Source organism: Oncorhynchus masou, unplaced genomic scaffold, assembly GCF_036934945.1.
Source record: "Oncorhynchus masou masou isolate Uvic2021 unplaced genomic scaffold, UVic_Omas_1.1 unplaced_scaffold_4664, whole genome shotgun sequence".
Lineage (NCBI taxonomy): Eukaryota > Metazoa > Chordata > Actinopteri > Salmoniformes > Salmonidae > Oncorhynchus > Oncorhynchus masou.
Window position 1 is genome coordinate 3,461 of NW_027011059.1, and position 23,087 is coordinate 26,547.

The 23,087-nt window shown below is 43.1% G+C and overlaps 1 pseudogene; it reads left to right on the forward strand.

The window, feature by feature from the left end:
- Positions 1–19,983: 19,983 nt before the first annotated feature.
- LOC135535254 (type-1 angiotensin II receptor-like) lies at positions 19,984–20,938 on the forward strand (annotated as a pseudogene).
- The last annotated feature ends 2,149 nt before the right edge of the window (positions 20,939–23,087 follow it).

Consider the following 23,087-nt stretch of genomic DNA (forward strand, 5'->3'; position numbering starts at 1 on the left):
TTAGACACAACTAACCCTGGGATATATGAGTTAATGTTATTATTATTAGACACAACTAACCTAGGATATATGAGTGTTATTATTAGACACAACTAACCTGGGATATGTAGTGTTATTATTCTTAGACACAACTAACCCTAGGATATGAGTGTTATTCTTAGGACACAACTAACCCTGGGATATATGAGTGTTATTATTAGACACAACTAACCCTGGGATATATGAGTGTTATTCTTAGACACAACTATTAGACACAACTAACCCTGGGATATATGAGTGTTATTATTCTTGGGATATATGAGTGTTATAGACACAACTAACCCTGGGATATATGAGTGTTATTCTTAGACACAACTAACCCTGGGATATATGAGTGTTATTCTTAGACACAACTAACCCCCTGGGATATATGAGTGTTATTATTAGACACAACTAACCCTGGGATATATGAGTGTTATTCTTAGACACAACTAACCCTGGGATATATGAGTGTTATTATTCTTAGACACAACTAACCCTGTGTTATTCTTAGACACAACTAACCCTGGGATATATGAGTGTTATTATTAGACACAACTAACCCTGGGATATATGAGTGTTATTAGACACAACTAACCTGGGATGAGTGTTATTCTTAGGACACAACTAACCCTGGGATATATGAGTGTTATTCTTCTTAGACACAACTAACCCTGGGATATATGAGTGTTATTCTTAGACACAACTAACCCTGGGATATATGAGTGTTATTATTAGACACAACTAACCCTGGATATATGAGTGTTATTATTAGACACAACTAATGAGTGTTATTAGACACAACTAACCCTGGTATATATGAGTGTTATTATTAGACACAACTAACCCTGGGATATATGAGTGTTATTAGACACAACTAACCTGGATATATGAGTGTTATTATTAGACACAACTAACCCTGGGATATATGAGTGTTATTATTATTAACCCTGGGATATATGAGTGTTAGACCACAACTAACACATTAGACACAACTAACCCTGGGATATATGAGTGTTATTCTTACTAACCCTGGGATATATGAGTGTTATTATTATTAGACACAACTAACCCTGGGATATATGAGTGTTATATATGAGTGTTATTCTTAGTGTTATTCTTTATTAACCCTGGGATATATGAGTGTTATTATTAGACACAACTAACCCTGGATATATTGTTATTCTTAGACACAACTAACCCTGGGATATATGAGTGTTATTCTTAGACACAACTAACCCTGGGATATATGAGTGTTATTCTTAGACACAACTAACCCTGGGATATATGAGTGTTATTATTAGACACAACTAACCTGGATATAAGGAGTGTTATTATTAGACACAACTATGAGTGTTATTATTAGACACAACTAACCCTGGGATATAACCTGGGATATATGAGTGTTATTATTAGACAGGGATATATGAGTGTTATTCTTAGACACAACTAACCCTGGGATATATGAGTGTTATTCTTAGACACAACTAACCCTGGGATAGACACAACTAACTGGGATATATGAGTGTTATTCTTAGACACAACTAACCCTGGGATATATGAGTGTTATTATTAGACACAACTAACCCTGGGATATATGAGTGTTATTCTTAGACACAACTAACCCTGGGATATATGAGTGTTATTATTCTTAGACACAACTAACCCTGGGATATATGAGTGTTATTATTAGACAACTAACCCTGGGATATATTATTCTTAGACACAACTAACCCTGGGATATATGAGTGTTATTATTAGACACAACTAACCCTGAGTGATTCTTATATGGGAGTGTTATTCTTAGACACAACTAACCCTGGGATATATGAGTGTTATTCTTTGTTATTCTTAGACACAACTAACCCTAGGGATATATGAGTGTTATTCTTAGACACAACTAACCCTGGGATATATGAGTGTTATTCTTAGACACAACTAACCCTGGGATATATGAGTGTTATTATTAGACACAACTAACCCTGGGATATATGAGTGTATTATTATTAGACACAACTAACCCTGGGATATATGAGTGTTATTATTAGACACAACTAACCCTGGGATATATGAGTTATTATTAGACACAACTAACCCTGGGATATATGAGTGTTATTATTTATTATTAGATTATTACTGGGATATAATGAGTGTTATTATTAGACACAACTAACTTCTTAGACACAATAACCCTGGGATATATGAGTGTTATAGACACAACTAACCTGGTATATATGAGTGTTATTATTAGACACAACTAACCCTGGGATATATGAGTGTTATTCTTAGACACAACTAACCCTGGTATATATGAGTGTTATTATTAGACACAACTAACCCTGGGATATGAGTGTTATTATTAGACACAACTAACCCTGGGATATATGAGTGTTATTATTAGACACAACTAACCCTGGGATATGAGTGTTATTCTTAGACACAACTAACCTGGGATATATGGGAGTGTTATTATTAGACACAACTAACCTAGGATATATGAGTGTTATTATTAGACACAACTACCCTGGGATATATGAGTGTTATTATTAGACACAACTAACCCTGGTGTTATATATGAGTGTTATTATTAGACACAACTAACCCTGGGATATATGTGTGTTATTATTAGACACAACTAACCCTGGGATATATGAGTGTTATTCTTAGACACAACTAACCCTGGGATATATGGGACACAACTAACCCTGGGATATATGAGTGTTAGACACAACTAACCCTGGGATATATGAGTGGGACACAACTAACCCTGGGATATATGAGTGTTATTCTTAGACACAACTAACCCTGGGATATATGAGTGTTATTATTAGACACAACTGGGATATATGAGTGTTATTATTAGACACAACTAACCCTGGTGTTATACTAATGGGATATATGAGTGTTATTCTTAGACACAACTAACCCTGGGATATATGATATATGAGTGTTATTATTCTTAGACACAACTAACCCTGGGATATATGAGTGTTATTATTAGACACAACTAACCCTGGGATATATGAGTGTTATTATTAGACACAACTAACCCTGGGATATATGAGTGTTATTCTTAGACACAACTAACCCTGGGATATAACCTGGGAGTGTTATTATTAGACACAACTAACCCTAGGTATATATGAGTGTTATTATTAGACACAACCCTGGGATATATGAGTGTTATTATTCTTAGACACAACTAACCCTGGGATATATGAGTGTTATTATTAGACACAACTAACCCTGGGATATATGAGTGTTATTCTTAGACACAACTAACCCTGGGATATATGAGTGTTATTATTAGACACAACTAACCCTGGGATATATATGAGTGTTATTATTAGACACAACTAACCCTGGGATATATGAGTGTTATTCTTAGACACAACTAACCCTGGGATATATGAGTGTTATTATTAGACACAACTAACCCTGGGATATATGAGTGTTATTTAACCCTTATACAACTAGCCCTGGGATATATGAGTGTTACACAACTAACCCTGGGATATATGAGTGTTATTCTTAGACACAACTAACCCTGGGTTATTATTAGACACAACTAACCCTGGGATATATGAGTGTTATTCACCAACTCTTCACCTATTTGCTTTATATGCTGTGTACTTCTGGGCCCATGTTTACAAGGTGTCTGAGTCTGAGTGTCGATCTAGGATACCGTTTTGGTTTTCAGATCATGAACAATAAGACAAGGGGACCTTGTCAACCATCTCATTAAATGAATTATATTTGGTGTGTTTTTTTTAAGTTGAACAGTACTTTTTTTCCACAACAATTTAGGTTTTACACTAAATTCTGTATTTAAGACTGGGATGTATACAACTGGATGTAAAGACATTTTCTCTTTTAGTTGAGTGTATCTGAGACACAATTGCAAAAAAAAAATTGAATGTATTTTTTTAATAGACATAGTTAAATAATATGTGGGTCTGATCTGCATCAAGTAGCTGAAATGACTGCAAACTATGTGCATTTGAACGTGTTTTAATGATCCTGATAAGTTCATTTGTGGATCAGAGCAGCTGTCAGTCTCGGCACGATCATATGCACGGCATGGTGGAGATCACACAGCATCAACATGTTGCACAGGTCAGACAGGCATACAGAGGCTTATGTTAACGCCCACAGTACAACACCAAATGCATAGGCTCGTAGCATGGGAAAATATTGTCGCGATGCTTTCTTCCGGGGGAGATTATGTTTATACATTGACTGGCTTGGCTGTGGGACAGTGGATGCGCATTGATGAATCTAATGGAACTTTTAACAGGAATTACCTATGGAATGTGGGGAATGTGGTGCTCCCTGCTATCAACCAATCTCCATTCCAATAATTATTCTGACAGAACATGTTGATGATGTCAGTGATGATGTCAGTGATGATGTCAGGGATTCAACATTTAGGAGAGGATGAATAATCATGTCCCATTTCCCTGGCATGCATCATTCGGGTCTTAAAACTTGCAATAGCTAATGTGCAATGTGCTCCTGTTCTGGTCAATGTGGGTAGGAGGTGTATCTTCCTACTAGCTGTCAAGGGGCTATTTTCCTTCCTGTCTGTGGTTTCCCAGGTTTTATTACCCCCATTATGTTATGTGCCCTCATCTTATCATGCCCTCCCCTCCCCTCCCCTCTCCCCCTCCCCTCCATCCTGCCCTCCTCCCTCCCCTCCATCCTGCCCTGCCCTCCTGCCCTTATCCTCTCCCCTCCCCTCCCCTCCATCCTGCCTCCTCCTCACTCCCTCCCTCCCTCCACCCTCCCTCCTCCCTCCTCTCCCCTTTGCCCTTACACCCTCCATCCAGCCCTCCTCTCCCCTCTGTGCTTCATCCCCCTTCACTCCCCCCTCCTCTCCCTTTGCCCTTACACCCTCCCTCCTTCCTCCCTCTCTCCATCCAGCTCTCCTCTCCCCTCTGTGCTTCATCCCCCTCCCTCACTCCTCCCTCCCTCCCTTTGCCCTTACACCCTCCCTCCTTCCTCCCTCTCTCCATCCAGCCCTCCTCTCCCCTCTGTGCTTCATCCCCCTCCCTCCCTCCCCCTCCTGCCTTCAGGCACTAGCCTGGGATCACTGGACACAGCACCAGTAAATCACTTGTCTTACAGTCACCTCCTTTCTTGGCTGTCCACTAAGCGTTTAGTTGTGGCCCTCACTGCTCCCATATAACTACCATAACTACCGTCAGTGATGTGTGTTCATGGACTCCAAGGGAAATCAGAAAAAAATATATTTTATCATTCATCTCCCTGTGTTTCATAATTTTCCTTCAATTCGCAAGGGCTGAATTTATCTCACCAGAGAAACATGTATGTGTAACCCATCTATCTGATACTGTCTGGTCAAAAAGAGTATTACATTGATGACGCCCATAGCATTAAATGCAAGGGAAGCCAGCGAGCATTTGGCCTCCCTTGGTTAAAAAAAAGTGCCAATAATATCCAATCCATTTGAGAGGATGGAAGTTCAATATGTAGCTAGATGTAGAAGGCTAATGATAACTAGCTAACCCTGCCCATGAATGGAAGTTAGACTAGCGAGCATTTTAACCAGGTAGCCTAGAACATCAAAAAATAAAAGTGTGTACTGTATGACAGAGTGAAAGACCGTTTCGTCAACATGAAAGAGAGGAGGATGGCATTGGTATTCCTTGACAAGTAGGTTGAGTCAACATGTTTTTTCTAATTGCACAAACGAACGCATACAAATCAGATCCTTGGCAACCACATCATATTTAGCTTACGTTGATTGGACTAAATAGTTTTTATGGTATATTTTACTTATAATTGTATTAGATTAAGCATACAGTGCATTCCCCCATCAATCTACTTTATATTTTACCCTTATTTAACCAGGCAAGTCAGCTCAGAACAAATTGTTATTTACAAGGACAGCCTACCGGGAACAGTGGGTTAACTGCCTTGTTGTCACGTTCTGACCTTCGTTCCTTTGTTATGTCTTTGTTTTAGTTTGGTCAGGGTGTGAGTTGGGGTGGGTAGCCTATGTTCATTTTTTCTATGTTGCGTTTATGTGTTTGGCCTGGTGTGGTTCTCAATCAGAGGCAGGTGTCGTTAGTTGTCTCTGATTGAGAATCATACTTAGGGAGCCTTTTCCCACCTGTGTTTTGTGGGTGACTATTTTCTGTTCAGTGTTTTTCCATTCACTGTACAGGACTGTTCGTTTGTCGTATTTTTGTTCAGAGTTCAGGTATTTTATTAAAAACATGGACACTTGCCATGCTGTGCATTGGTCTGATCTCTCCTACTCCTCCTCAGACGAGGACGACGAACGTAACACAGTGGCAGAACAATATATTTTTCCTTGTCGATCCAGCAACCTTTCGGTTCCTGGCCCAATGCTCTAATCACTAGGATACCTGTCGCCCCACAATACCCCATAATGACAAAGAAAAAACAGGTATTTCGAATTTTTTGCATTTTTTTTAGATTATTGTTTTTATTATTTTAAAAAAAATAATTGAATCCATTTTTTAATAAAACATATACATAATTTAGTACGCAATTTAAAACATAATTTAGTTTATGTGCTGAGATAGCGTAACTTCCTCCTAATGACATACACTGCTCAAAAAATAAAGGGAACACTAAAATAACACATCCTAGATCTGAATGAATGAAATATTCTTATTAAATACTTTTTCTTTACATAGTTGAACGTGCTGACAAAATCACACAAACATTATCAATGGAAATCAAATTTATCAACCCATGGAGGTCTGGATTTGGAGTCACACTCAAAATTAAAGTGGAAAACCACACTACAGGCTGATCCAACTTTGATGTAATGTCCTTAAAACAAGTCAAAATGAGGCTCAGTAGTGTGTGTGGACTCCATGTGACTGTATGACCTCCCTACAACGCCTGGGCATGCTCCTGATGAGGTGGCGGTTGGTCTCCTGAGGGATCTCCTCCCAGACCTGGACTAAAGCATCCGCCAACTCCTGGACAGTCTGTGGTGCAAGGTGGTGTTGGTGGATGGAGCGAGACATGATGTCCCAGATGTGCTCAATTGGATTCAGGTCTGGGACGGGCGGGCCAGTCCATAGCATCAATGGTCTCACATATGGTCTCACAAGGGGTCTGAGGATCTCATCTCGGTACCTAATGGCAGTCAGGCTACCTGTGGCGAGCACATGGAGGGCTGTGCGGCCCCCCAAAGAAATGCCAGCCCACACCATGACTGACCCACCGCCAAACCGGTCATGCTGAAGGATGTTGCAGGCAGCAGAACGTTCTCCACGGCGTATCCAGACTCTGTCACGTCTGTCACATGTGCTCAGTGTGAACCTGCTTTCATCTGTGAAGAGCACAGGGCGCCAGCTGCGAATTTGCCAATCTTGGTGTTCTCTGGCAAATGCTAAACGTCCTGCACGGTGTTGGGCTGTAAGCACAACCCCCACCTGTGGACGTCGGGCCCTCATACCACCCTCATGGAGTCTGTTTCTGACCGTTTGAGTAGACACATGCACATTTGTGGCCTGCTGGAGGTCATTTTGCAGGGCTCTGGCAGTGCTCCTCCTGCTCCTCCTTGCACAAAGGCGGAGGTAGCGGTCCTGCTGCTGGGTTGTTGCACTCCTATGGCCTCCTCCACATCTCCTGATGTACTGGCCTGTCTCAAGGTAGCGCCTCCATGCTCTGGACACTACGCTGACAGACACAGCAAGCCTTCTTCCACAGCTCGCATTGATGTTCCATCCTGGATGAGCTGCACTACCTGAGCCACTTGTGTGGGTTGTAGACTCCTTCTCATGCTACCACTAGCGTGAAAGCACCACCAGCATTCAAAAGTGACCAAAACATCAGCCAGGAAGCATAGAAACTGAGAAGTGGTCTGTGGTCACCACCTGCAGAACCACTCCTTTATTGGTTGTGTCTTTCTAATTGCCTATAATTTCCACCTGTTGTCTATTCCATTTGCACAACAGCATGTGAAATTTATTGTCAATCAGTGTTGTTTCCTAAGTGGACAGTTTGATTTCACAGAAGTGTGATTGACTTGGAGTTACATTGTGTTGTTTAAGTGTTCCCTTTATTTTTTTGAGCAGTGTATATAACCGGGGATGAATAGAAGGCTATTGGGACCAGCTAGGTATAGCATCCAATTTTCCTTCAATCAAGAAAATGTATTTATAAAGCCCTTTTTACATCAGCCAATGTCACGAAGTGCTGTCCAGAAACCCAGCCTAAAACCACAAACAGCAAGCAATGCAGGTGTAGAAGCATGGTGGTTAGGAGAAACTCCCTAGAAAGGTCAAAACCTAGGAAGAAACCTACAGAGGACACTGAATAAGACAGGAGAAGTACTCCAGATATAACAGACTGATCCTAGCCCCCCGACACATAAACTAGTGTAGCATAATTACTGGAGGATGAGACCTTAAGGGTCGGGAGACACTATGGCCCCTACTGACGATACCCCCGGTCAGGGCCAACCAGGCTGGATATAACCTTACCCACCTTGCCTAAGCACAGCCCCAACACCGCTAGAGGTACATCTTCAACCACCAACTTACAATCCTGAGGCAAGGCCGAGTATAGCCCACAAAGATCTCCGAACCCAATCTGGACAGGAAGTTTACTTCAGAGACGCACCCCTCCTAGGGACGGCATGGAAGAGCACCAGTAAGCCAGTTACTCAGCCCCTGTAACAGGGTTAGAGGCAGAGAATCCCAGTGTAGAGAGGGGAACCTGCCAGGCAGAGACAGCAAGGGTAGTTTGTCGCTCCAGTGTCTTTCCATTCACCTTTACACTCCTGGGCCAGACTACACTAAATCATAGGACCTACTGAAGAGATGAGTCTTCAGTAAAGACTTAAAGGTTGAGACCAAGTCTGCGTCTCTCACATGGGAAGATAAAAAATTGAGCTCTATAGGAGAAGCCCTGCCTCCAGCTGTTTGCTTAGACATTAAACAGAGTAACGCCGAGGTCCTTCACAGTTTTATTTGTGACGACTGTACAACCATCAAGATTAATTTTTCAGATCTAACAGAAGATATCTTTGTTTTTTGGGACCTAGAACTAGCATCTGTGTTTTGTCAGAGTTTAAAAGTATAACATTTGCCGCCTTCCACTTCCTGATGTCTGAAACACAGGCTTCCAGGGAGGGCAATTTTGGGGCTTCACTGTTTATGGTCTGCATAGCAGTGAAAGTTAACATTATGTTTCCGAATGACAACACCAAGATGTATCAAAAGCAGCACTAATGTCTAGGAACACGGGGACAGATGCAGAGCCTTGGTCTGACGCCATTAAAAGGTGATTTACCACCTTTGAGTGCAGTCTCAGTGCTATGATGGGGTCTAAAACCAGACTGAAGTGTTTCGTATACATTGTTTGTCTTCAAGAATATATATTTTCTGGGTCAAGGTTTGGCTTTTTCAAGAGAGGCTTTATTACTGCCACTTTTAGTGAGTTTGGTGCACATCCGTGGATAGAGAGCCATTTATTATGTTCAACATAGGAGGGCCAAGCACAGGAAGCAGCTCTTTCAGTAGTTTAGTTGGAATAGGGTCCAGTATGCAGCTTGAAGGTTTAGAGGCCATGATTATTTACATCAATGTGTCAAGAGATATAGAATTAAAAAACTTGAGTGTCTCCCATGATCCTAGGTCCTGGCAGAGTTGTGCAGACTCAGGACAACTGAGCTTTGGAGAAATACACAGATTTAAAGAGGAGTCCGTAATTTGCTTTCTAATGATCATAATCTTTTTGTCAAAGAAGTTCAAGAATTTATCACTGCTGAAGTGAGCAGTGAGGGCTCTTCGATACTGCAAGGTACTGTCTTTCCAAGTAAAACTTCCAGTTTGGTGTAGTGCCATTTCCGTTCCAATTTTCTGGAAGCTTGCTTCAGTGCTCAGATATTTTCTGTATACCAGGGGGCTAGTTTCTTATGACAAATGTTTTTGTTTTTAGGGGTGCGACCGCATCTTGGGTATTGCGCAATGTTGAATTGAGTTCCTCAGTCAGGTGGTTAACTGATTGTTGTACTCTGATATCCTTGGGTAGGTGGAGGGAGACTGGAAAGGCATCTAGGAATCTTTGGGTTGTCTGAGAATTTATAGCACAGCTTTTGGTGATCTTTGGTTGGGATCTGAGCTGATTATTTGTTGCGATTGCAAACGTAATAAAATGGTGGTCCGATAGTCCAGGATTCTGAGGAAAAACATTAAGATCCACAACATTTATTCCACAGGACAAAAAACTAGGTCCAGAGTATGACTGTGGCAGTGAGTAGGTCCGGAGACATGTTGGACTAAACCCACTGAGTCGATGATGGCTCCGAAAGCCTTTTGGAGTGGGTCTGTGGACTTTTCCATGTGGATATTAAAGTCACCAAAAATGTGACTATTATCTGCCAAGATTACAACGTCCGATAGGAATTCAGGGAACTCAGTGAGAAACACTGTACATGGCCCAGGAGGCCTGTAAACAGTAGCTATAAAGGTGATTGAGTAGGCAGCATAGATTTCATGACTTGAAGCTCAAAGCGAAAACGCAGACATTTTTTTTTGTAAATGGAAATAGTATCATAAACATTAGCAACATCTCCGCCTTTGCGGGATGCTCGGGGATATGGTCACTAGTGTAACCAGGAGGAGAGGCCTCATTTAACACAGTAAATCCATCAGGCTTAAGCCATGATTCAGTCGGGCCAATCACATCAAGATTATGATCAGTGATTAGTTCATTGACTATAACTGCCTTGGAAGTGAGGGATCTAACATTAAGTAGCCCTATTTTGAGATGTGAGGTATCACAATATCTTTCAATAATGACAGGAATGGAGGAGGTCTTTATCCTAGTGAGATTGCTAAGGCGAACACCGCCATGTTTAGTTTGCCCAACCTAGGTTGAGGCACAGACACTGTCTCAATGGGGATAGCTGAGCTGACTTCACTGACTGTGCTAGTGGCAGACTCCAATATGCTGGCAGGCTAGCTAACAGCCTGCTGCCTGGCCTGCACCCTATTTCATTGTGGAGCAAGAGGAGTCAGAGCCCTGTCTATGTTGGTAGATAAGATGAGCACCCCTCCAGCTAGGATGGAGTCTGTCACTCCTCAACAGGCCAGGATTTTTTCCTGGTTGTGGTGAGTCTCAGAAAGAGGGCAAATTATCTACCAATTCTATCTTTTGGGAGGGGCAGAAACCAGTTTTCAGCCAGTGATTGAGTTGTGAGAGTCTGCTATCGAGCTCATCACTCCCCCTAACTGGGAGGGGCCAGAGACACTTACTGGTCATTACCTGTCAGATTGAGAGGGGGGAGCGGCACCTCCCTGTGGCAGAAGTTGGTCATTACCTGTCAGATTGCAAGGGGGAGAGGCACCTCCCTGTGGCAGAAGCATCAAATGAGCTGCGTTTTTCCTTTTTCTGGCCCTTAACCCCTAAACCAATCATACACTATATATAGGGCTGCTATCACCGCTACCATGAAACCAATGTCAGAGTGCTTCTAACAGTTTCCCTTCCTCCTCTGTCCCTGTCCCCATCCCGGGCTCGAACCAGTGATCCTCTTCTTCGCAACACACCACCCTCCTTGACAACGTACCAACCGATTGAGCTATACAAAAGTAACCAAACAGATGGCTCCATCTGAGATATGTCAAGCTAGCCCATTTGTTATCTAATTAACTAGTTTAACATCCAAGCAGGGTTTGTGTGTACTGCAATTAGCTGATTTTTATAATGACCTACAGTATATAACAAAGGTACGTGAACACCCCTTCAAATGAGTGGATTCCGCTATTTTAGCCACACCCGTTGCTGACAGGTGTATAACATTGTGTACACAGCCATGCAATCTCCATAGACAAACATTGGCATTAGAATGGCGTTGCTGAAGAGCTCAGAGACTTTCAACATGTCACTGTCAAATGATGCCACCTTTCCACAAGTCAATTCGTCAAAGGTCTGGCCTGCTGGAGCAACTGAAAGTGCTGCTATTGTGAAGTGGAATCATCTAGGAGCAACAATGAATCACAATTCACCATCTGGCAGTCCCAGGAACAAATCTCGATTTGGCGGATGCCAGGAGAGCGCAACCTCTCCCTATGCATAGTGCCAAATGTAAAGTTTGGTGGAGGAGGAATAATGGTCTGGGGCTGTTTTTCATGGTTTGGGCCCCTCAGTTCCAGTGAAGGGAAATCTTAACGTTACATTCTAGATTATTCCGTGCTTGTGGCAACCATTTGCTGAAAGGCCCTTTCCTGTTTCAGCATGACAATGCACAAAGCGAGGTCCATTCAGAAACAGTTTGTCGAGATCATTGTGGAAGAACTTGACAGACCTGCACAGAGCCCTGACCTCAACCCCATAGGACACCTTTGGGATGAATTGGAATGCCAACTGCAAGCCAGGCCTAATCGCCCAACCTCACTTATGCTCTTGTGGCTGAATGGAAGCAAGTCCCTGCAGCAATGTTCCAACATCTAGTGGAGCGTCTTCCCAGAAGAGTGGAGGCTGTTATAGCAGCAGAGGGGGACCAACTCCATATTAAAGTCTTCCCAGAAGAGTGGAGGCTGTTATAAGCGGCAAAGGGGGACCAACTCCATATTAATGCCCATGATTATGGATTTTTTTTTACCTTTATTTTAACATGGCAAGTCAGTTAAGAACAAATTCTTATTTTCAATGACGGTCTAGGAACAGTGGGTTAACTGCCTGTTCAGGGCAGAACGACAGATTTGTACCTTGTCAGCTCGGGGGATTTGAACTTGCAACCTTTCGGTTACTAGTCCAACACTCTAACCACTAGGGGTACCCTGCCGCCTCTACATTCTAACCACTAGGCTACCCTGCCGCCTCTACACTCTAACCACTAGGCTACCCTGCCGCCTCTACACTCTAACCACTAGGCTACCCTGCCGCCTCTACACTCTAACCACTAGGCTACCCTGCCGCCTCTACACTCTAACCACTAGGCTACCCTGCCGCCCTCTACACTCTACTAACCACTAGGCTACCCTGCCGCCCAATTTAAAAACGTAGCAACTGCTGGTTGTCCCTTCAAACAAAATCTCTTTCTCTGACCAGTTGTATGAGTATACAATCACCAGAATTTCAGAATGTTTTGAACAGGCAGTACAGCTCTGTATTTGTAGCCTATGTTTCATTTTATGCAGTGTTCTTTGCTCATCTTCATCAAGGGTGCCAATACATTTTGGAGGTGACTGGAGGTGACTGTGGAGGTGACTGCTAAATGTCTATAGTATCTACTGTAATATCTATTGTGGTTTCAGACCATGTCATCACAATCACGGATGTGGATTTTCTTCACGCGTGATGAAATTTACAGGGAATGTGATTTTTCTATATTATATTATTATTATTATTATTATTATTACATCATATAGGATGATGTCATTTTGAGTTGTGTGTTTTACTATGGCTGTACAGCGTTCCAAACCTTTACATGTTGGCTCTATCAAAACAAAAACAAAGAAATGTTTTCTTCCCAACATGTTTTTAATGGAAATGGAAAACGGATACTCATGTCTCCAGTCGGCTCGTTGAATCATTAACGAAGGACGACACTCCTAAATCTAAACCCTGACGTCTGTGTGGCTTCATGGCAACTCTCTCTAATAGATATTCTTCTGTTTCCCTTGGCTCCCTACATTGTCAAGTAACAGAGCAGCAAGCCACAGCTGCACCTCATTATGGCCGTAGCTTTACTGGAGCTGTAAAGGGGCCATCTGCAGTTGCTACACATATTTTTAGCTGTAAGGGGCCATCTGCAGTTGCGACACACATTTTAGCTGTAAAGGGGCCATCTGCAGTTTGCTACACACATTTTTGGCTGTAAAGGGACCATCTGCAGTTGCTACACACATTTTTAGCTGTAAAGGGGCCATCTGCAGTTGCGACACACATTTTTAGCTGTAAAGGGGCCATCTGCAGTTGCGACACACATTTTTAGCTGTAAAGGGGCCATCTGCAGTTGCGGCACACATTTTTAGCTGTAAAGGGGCCATCTGCAGTTGCTACACACATTTTTGGCTGTAAAGGGACCATCTGCAGTTGCTACACACATTTTTAGCTGTAAAGGGGCCATCTGCAGTTGCGACACACATTTTAGCTGTAAAGGGGCCATCTGCAGTTGCGACACACATTTTTAGCTGTAAAGGGGCCATCTGCAGTTGCTACACATTTTTGGCTGTAAAGGGACCATCTGCAGTTGCGACACATTTTAGCTGTAAAGGGACCATCTGCAGTTGCTACATACATTTTAGCTGTAAAAGGGACCATCTGCAGTTGCTACACACATTTTTAGCTGTAAAGGGGCCATCTGCAGTTGCTACACACATTTTGTTTCACTCATAAATGAATGGTATGAATTCTGAAGAATATAACTAAATTCCTCATGAGCTATAGTTTATCTGTCATACCACATCAGAACACAAATATAAGCCTGTTTTACTCCAAGATATTTGTAAACAAAGTGCATTTAAACAAACAGTATACAGCCTCAAAACATGGTTGTAACTATTCTGATAGCATGGCTGGTCAGTCCTTGCATCTGTAGCTCATTCTATGAATTAGAGAATGGCCGCATCCCTCAGCTTTTTACCAAAACAGTAGCGGGGAGTACTCTATCTTATTCATTCAACTGCTGATTGGCCCTTTAATGCAGAAAGGCTGTTTCTGAAGGATGCATCCACCCATAGAGGCGAAGAGAGTGGAGGAGGTTTGATCTGCTCCAGATTGAATCGCTGTTGGAAGAGCTCAGGGCCCTGAGAGCAGAACTGTTGCTGTACAGAAGGATCAGTTTGGCCTTTTACAATCTAATCTTTTACAATCTAATGAATAAGAATATGGACAGATGGATGGATGCCACTCTGAGCTGCTTCGCTGTGCACGTAGTGAAGGAGTGAAGAACGTCAGTTTCATAATATCCCAATGAGTTGTGATGCCACCTTGTGGCTTGTAGGCCCCCGTCTCTCTTCAGTTCAAATGGTAGAAAGGTTGCAGCAGAAATCAGACCACAACTAAATACATACAGAACCAAGAGAGAAAAGAACACAGACATTCATATTCTGGAAATGGGATTATCTTTGATGGTTTGACTGTACAATAATTAATTAACTCAGAAACGGCAACTGGTCTCTAACCTGTAAGAAGGCAGTCAAACCCTGAGTCTGTCTTTCCCAGTACGTTCAAACCCTGAGTCTGTCTTTCCCAGTACGTTCAAACCCTGAGTCTGTCTTTCCCAGTACGTTCAAACCCTCAGTCTGTCTTTCCCAGTACGTTCAAACCCTGAGTCTGTCTTTCCCAGTACGTTCAAACCCTGAGTCTGTCTTTCCCAGTACGTTCAAACCCTGAGTCTGTCTTTCCCAGTACGTTCAAACCCTGAGTCTGTCTTTCCCAGTACGTTCAAACCCTGAGTCTGTCTTTCCCAGTACGTTCAAACCCTGAGTCTGTCTTTCCCAGTATGTTCAAACCCTGAGTCTGTCTTTCCCAGTACGTTCAAACCCTGAGTCTGTCTTTCCCAGCACGTTCAAACCCTGAGTCTGTCTTTCCCAGTACGTTCAAACCCTGAGTCTGTCTTTCCCAGTACGTTCAAACCCTGAGTCTGTCTTTCCCAGTACGTTCAAACCCTGAGTCTGTCTTTCCCAGTACGTTCAAACCCTCAGTCTGTCTTTCCCAGTACGTTCAAACCCTGAGTCTGTCTTTCCCAGTACGTTCAAACCCTGAGTCTGTCTTTCCCCACGTTTCAAACCCTCAGTCTGTCTTTCCCAGTACGTTCAAACCCTGAGTCTGTCTTTCCCAGTACGTTCAAACCCTGAGTCTGTCTTTCCCAGTACGTTCAAACCCTCAGTCTGTCTTTCCCAGTACGTTCAAACCCTGAGTCTGTCTTTCCCAGTACGTTCAAACCCTCAGTCTGTCTTTCCCAGTACATTCATACCCGGCGCTACACAAAACACAGAAATAAAATATAAAACATTCATTACCTTTGACGAGATTCTTTGTTGGCACTCCTATATGTCCCATAAACATCACAATTGGGGGGTTTTTTCGATTAAATCGGTCCTTGTGTACCCAAAATGTCAATTTATGAAGACCGTCAGATCCAGTAAAAACACATTTTTTAAACGCGCGTTATTTTTTAAAATTAAAAAAGTTGCCTATAAACTTTGACAAACACTTCAAACTACTTCTGTAATCCAACTTTAGGTATTACTAAACGTTAATAAATGATCAAATTGATCACGGAGCGATCTGTATTCAATAGGCACAAGTTTGGGAAACGTAGTCAACTTTTCCGGTTCCATTGTTTACAGCTGTGGACTTGACAACTGGATGTGGCTATTACTCAGATGACCAACGATTTAGTTGAATCAAAATCACAACACTGGCGACATCGTGTGGAAGCTATAGGAACTGTATTCTCAGCCTTAACTATTTTTCCTTCCAATAGACAATACATGGACTGGCGGATTGATTTTTTTCTCCGTCGATTTAGTGACCAGGTTTTCTGGCGATTTTGACCACGGAACTCGTTCTGTTATTGTCACAGACATCAGTTCTAGAAACTTCAGAGTGTTTTCTATGCACACATACTAATCATATGCATATACTATATTCCTGGCATGAGTAGCAGGATGTTGAAATGTTGCGCAATTTTTAACAGAATGTTGAAAAAGTAGCCCGACCTCTAAGAGGTTTTAAGACAAAAACATAAGGAGGGTGGTTGGTCGGGTGGATGGGTAGGTGTATAAGGCAAATGTCTAGCAACCCAAAGGCTACGTGTTCAATTCTCATCGTGGACATTTTTTAGCTAATGTTTCAGCCAGCTAGCTGCCTTGCTAACGTTAGTCACAACAAATTGGAATTAGTGACGTATCTTACATTTAGCAAATTCATAACATATCATACAAATTGTAATTCAAAATATATCATACGAAATGGATTATGGACATCCACAAATGAATATGTACAGTACCAAACGAAACATAAAATATCACACTAAAATGAGAGTCTCGGATTTACGTAAACAACAAACAAATGCTCTGAGAGTAGGTTGCAGCGCAGTAACAGTGGACCTAAGGCTCCACTAATGGTGCATGTTTTAAACCCCATACACTAAACATTTCAATTCATGCTTTAATGTTTATATCCACACTATATTATTTAACAATGAACCTAAACCCCTATGTAGCCAGAGGCTCACAGGTTTGATATTCAGACAGACGGACGGACGGACGGACGGACGGACGGACGGACGGACGGACGGACGGACGGACAGACAGACAGACAGACAGACAGACAGACAGACAGACAGACAGACAGACAGACAGACAGACAGACAGACAGACAGACAGACAGACAGACAGACAGACAGAGAGTCCAGTGTACTGACCGGGCCCCCACAGTCCTGTTTGTAAATTGGTAGTTACCATGCTGGGTCCTAAGCTCACAGCCTGAAACGTGACCTGGAGTCACAGCATTTAATATCTCTACCTCTCTCTCTCTACCTCTCTCTCTCTACCTCTCTCTACCTCTCTCTCTACCCTCTCTCTACCTCTCTATCTCCTCTCTCTACCTCTCTCTCCATCTCTCTCTCTCGACCTCTCTACCTCCCTCTCTACCTCTACCTGCCCCTCTCTACCTCTACCTCTCTCTACCTCTCTCTCCACCTCTCTCTCTACCTATCTCTATTTCTCTCTCTGCCCTCTCTCTACCTCTCTACCTCTACCTCTCTCTCTCTACCTCGCTCTCTCTCCTCTCTCTACTCTCTACCTCCCTCTCTACATCTACCTACCTCTCTTTTCTACCTCTCTCCACCTCTCTCTCTACCTCTCTATCTCTCTCTCTGCCTCTCTGCCTCTCTCCACCTCTCTCTACCTCTCTCTCATCTCCTCCTCTACCTCTCTCTCTACCTCTCTCTCTACCTCCCCTCTCTCTACCTCTCTCTCTCTCCCTCTCTCTACTCTCTCCATCTCTCTCCTCTCTCTCTACCTCTCTACCTCTCTCTACCACCCTCTTTCTACCTCTACCTCTCTACCCTCTCTCTCCATCTCTCTACCTCTCTCTCCATCTCTCTCCCTCACCTCTACCCTCTACCTCTATACCTCTCTCTCAACCTCTCTACTCTCTACCTCTCTTTCTGCCTCTCTCTCCACCTCTCTCTCTACCGCTCTCTCTCTACCTCTCTCTCTACCTCTCTCTCCCACCTCTCTCTCTCACCTCTCTCTCTCTCTACCTCTCTCTCCACCTCTCTACCTCTCTCTCTCTCTACCTCTCTACCTCTCTCTCTACCTCTCTCTCATCTACCTCTCTCTATCTACCTCTCTCTCTATCTACCTCTCTCTCTCTACCTCTACCTCTACTCTCTCTCTCTCTACCTCTCTCTACCTCTCTCTACCTCTCTCCTACCTCTCTCTCTCTCTACCTCTCTCTCTACCCCTCTCTCTCTCTCTCTACCTATCTCTCTCTACCTCTCATTCTACCTCTCTACCTCTCTCTCTATCTCTCTACCTCTCTCCACCCTCTCTCCCCACCTCTCTCTCTACCTCTATCTCCCTCTCTCTACCTCTACCTCTCTCTCTCTCTCTCTCTGCCTCTCTCTCCACCTCTCAACCTCTCTCTCTCTACCTCTCTTTCTACCTCTCTCTCCACCTCTCTCTACCGCTCTCTCTCTCTCTCTCTACCTCTCTCTCCACCCTCTCTCTCCACTCTCTCTCTCTACCTCTCTCTCTCTACCCTCTCTCTCTCTCTCTACCTCTCTCTTACCTCTCTATCTCTCTCTCTACCTCTCTCTCTCTACCTCTCTCTCTCTACCACTCTCTCTACCTCTCTACCTCTACCTCTCTACTCTCTCTCTCTCTACCTCTCTCTCTACCTCTCTCTCTATCTACCTCTCTCTCTACCCTCTCTCTATCTACCTCTCTCTCTCTACCTCTCTCTCTCTACACCTCTCTCTCTACCTCTCTACCTCTCGCTCTCTCCTCTCTCTCTCACTTCTCTCTCTCTCTCTACTCTCTGCCTCTCACTCCACCGCTCTCTCTCCACCTCTCTCCACCTCTCTCTACCCCCTCTCTCACTACCTCTCTCTCCACCTCTCTCTCTTTACCTCTCTCTCTCTCTATACCTCTCTCTATACCTATCTCTCTACCTCTCTCTCTCCACCTCTCTCTCCACCTCTCTCTCTCTACCTCTTTCTCTCTACCTCTCTCTCTATCTCTCTCTCTACCTCTCTCTCTCTACCTCTCTCTCTCTACCTCACTCTACCTCTCTCTGCCTCTCTCTCTACCTCTCTCTCTACCTCTCTTCCTCAGTTTGTAATGGTGTAGTTATCCAGGAAGACAGTTTGGCTGCATGCAGTCTTCATTAACACAGGATCGTATCACAACAGAAACACTCCTTCCGGGTTCCCACACAGGCCATACGGACGGACCATTTGATGAGCGCTCTCCAGTTTTACCGTTTCTATTCATTCGCTAATGAGACGTTTAAAGAGAGGGGGTTGAAATCCAGCCTGTCATTTTTACCATATGAAATAACATCCAACATCTGGTTTTGATGGCCTCTATTTTACATGTAAACCTGCCAGATGGTTTTACAGTGATGGTGTAGCAGGGCCCTGTAGGGTGTAGGGTTTACGGTTTAGGGTTTAAGGTGTAGTGTTTAGAGTGTAGGGTTTAGTGTGTACTGTGTAGGGTTTAGGGTGTAGGGTTTAGGTTGTAGGGTTTAAGGTGTAGGGTTTAGGGTGTGCGCCTAGACAGTCTTCTAGATTGTTTACGGCCTGTTGATAATGAAGCTCCTCTCCTAGACTGTCCCTGAACTTTTGTGTGTTTCTTTCGTAGGACTAACAGAGGCCCTATATCGTATTTGTCCCCCAGACTGACCCCCCGTCCCCGTCCGTCCGTGGAGCTGTTAAACCTGATGATGGAGAACTTTACGGCTGTCGGAGCATCGACCACAGAGACAGAAGGTATCCATCTGAACTGCAGCATGTCCGGGAGGCACAACTTCATCTTCACCCCTGATCCCGGTGGTGTACGGCTGTAACTTTGTCATCGGCATGGTGGGGAACAGCATGGTGGTGGCGGTCATCTACCGTTACATGAAGCTGAAGACAGTGGCCAACGTGTTCGTCCTCAACCTAGCCATCTCAGACCTTACCTTCCTGATCACCCTGCCCATGTGGGCCACCTTCACAGCCACAGGCTACCAGTGGCCCTTCGGTGGGTTCCTGTGTAAGGCCAGCGCTGGCCTGGTTATGTTCAACCTCTACAGCTCCATCTTCTTCCTCACCGCGCTCAGCATCGGCCGCTACCTGGCCATCGTCCACCCGGTGAGGTCGCGGCAGCGCGTACTGTGCTCTACGCCCGTATCACCTGCGTCCTGGTTTGGCTCTTCGCCCTCCTGCTGTCCGTCCCCACGGCCCTGACCAGAGACCTGATGCACATCACCAACTACAACATCACCACGTGTGGCGTACTGCACCCTGGAGGTTTGACATGAATATGGCTCCTTTCACAATGTGACTCTTAAACGGGCACCTCTGTGTAAATACTTGTAATTGTTGTCTTTACTGTTGTTGTTTTCAACTGAATTGAGTGTAAAGAGTTTAAAGTATCAGTCTTTCCCACCTGCTATCTACCATCCGGCTGGAGCATCCTACTGCTTTTAATAATCTAGTCAATTTAACCAATCACTCAATCAGGGCTCCAGGCACCTCCTCCTCATCATCAGCCTGATGAAGAGCATCCTGGGATTCCTGGTTCCTTCCTCATTATCATATCATGCTACTGCCTGATTGGTCAAGCCCTGGTCAGGGGCGAGGAGCATCCAGAAGACCACCCGGTCGAGAGACGATGAGGTGTTGAGGATGCTGGCGGCAGCTGTCCTGGCCTTCTTCCTGTGTTGGATGCCTCACCAGGTGGGAGGAGACTCCTCCACACACACACACACACACACACACACACACACATAATATTCAGGTATTATCCCGTTGTTATCCAGTTATTATCCCGTTTTATTCAGGTATTATCCGTTGTTATTCAGTTATTATCCCGTTGTTATTCAGGTATTATCCCCTTGTTATTCAGGTATTATCCCGTTGTTATTCAGGTATTATCCCCGTTGTTATTCAGGTATTATCGTTGTTATTCAGGTATTATCGTTGTTATGCAGGTATTATCCCGTTGTTATTCAGGTATTATCCCGTTGTTATTCAGGTATTATCCCGTTGTTATTCAGGTATTATCCCGTTGTTATTCAGGTATTATCCCGCTGTTATTCAGGTATTATCTCGCTGTTATTCAGGTATTATCCCGCTTGTTATTCAGGTATTATCCGTTGTTATTCAGGTATTATCCCGTTGTTATTCAGGTATTATCCCGTTGTTATTCAGGTATTATCCCGTTTGTTATTCAGGTATTATCCCGATGTTATTCAGTTATTATCCCATTGTTATTCAGGTATTATCCCATTGTTATTCAGTTATTATCCGCTTGTTATTCAGGTATTATCCCGTTGTTATTCAGGTATTATCCCGCTGTTATTCAGGTATTATCCCGCTGTTATTCAGTTATTATCCCGTTTGTTATTCAGGTATTATCCCGTTGTTATTCAGGTATTATCCTGGTTGTTATTCAGTTATTATCGTTGTTATTCAGGTATTATCCCGTTGTTATTCAGGTATTATCCCGTTGTTATTCAGGTATTATCGCTGTTATTCAGGTTTTATCCCGTTGTTATTCAGTTATTATCCCGTTGTTATCCAGTTATTATCCCGTTGTTATTCAGGTATTATCGTTGTTATTCAGGTATTATCCCGTTGTTATTCAGGTATTATCCCATTGTTATTCAGGTATTATCCCGTTGTTATTCAGGTATTATCCCGCCGTTATTCAGGTATTATCCCGCTGTTATTCAGGTATTATCCCGTCGTTATTCAGGTATTATCCCGCTGTTATTCAGGTATTATCCCGTTGTTATTCAGTTATTATCCCGCTGTTATTCAGGTATTATCCGCGTTATTCAGGTATTATCCCGTTGTTATCCAGGTATTATCCCGCTGTTATTCAGGTATTATCCCGTTGTTATTCAGGTATTATCCCGCTGTTATTCAGGTATTATCCCGTTGTTATTCAGTTATCAGGTATTATCATTGTTATTCAGGTATTATCGTTGTTATTCAGGTATTATCCACGTTATTTATTCAGTTATTATCCCGTTGTTATTCAGGTATTATCCCGTTGTTATTCAGGTATTATCCGTTGTTATTCAGGTATTATCCCGCTGTTATTCAGGTATTATCCCGTTGTTATTCAGGTATTATCCCGCTGTTATTCAGGTATTATCGTTATTCAGGTATTATCCCGCTGTTATTCAGGTATTATCCCGCCGTTATTCAGGTATTATCCTGGTTGTTATTCAGGTATTATCCGCTGTTATTCAGGTATTATCCGTTGTTATTCAGGTATTATCCCGTTGTTATCCAGTTATTATCCCGTTGTTATTCAGGTATTATCCCGCTGTTATTCAGGTATTATCCCCGTTGTTATTCAGGTATTATCCGCTGTTATTCAGGTATTATCCGTTGTTATTCAGTTATTATCCCGTTGTTATTCAGGTATTATCCGTTGTTATCCAGGTATTATCCCGTTGTTATTCAGTTATTATCCCGTTGTTATTCAGTTATTATCCCGTTGTTATTCAGGTATTATCCCGCTGTTATTCAGGTATTATCCCGTTGTTATGCAGGTATTATCCCGCTGTTATCCAGTTATTATCCCGCTGTTATTCAGGTATTATCCCGTTGTTATTCGGGTATTATCCTGCTGTTATTCAGTTATTATCCCATTGTTATTGCGCAATATCCTGGCTGTTACTCAGGTATTATCCCCGCTGTTATCCAGTTATTATCCCGCTGTTATCCAGTTATTATCCCATTGTTATTCAGGCATTATCCCCGCTGTTATTCAGGTATTATCCCCGCTGTTATTCAGGTATTATCCCGCTGTTATTCAGGTATTATCCCGTTATCCAGTTATTATCCCGCTGTTATTCAGGTATTATCCCGT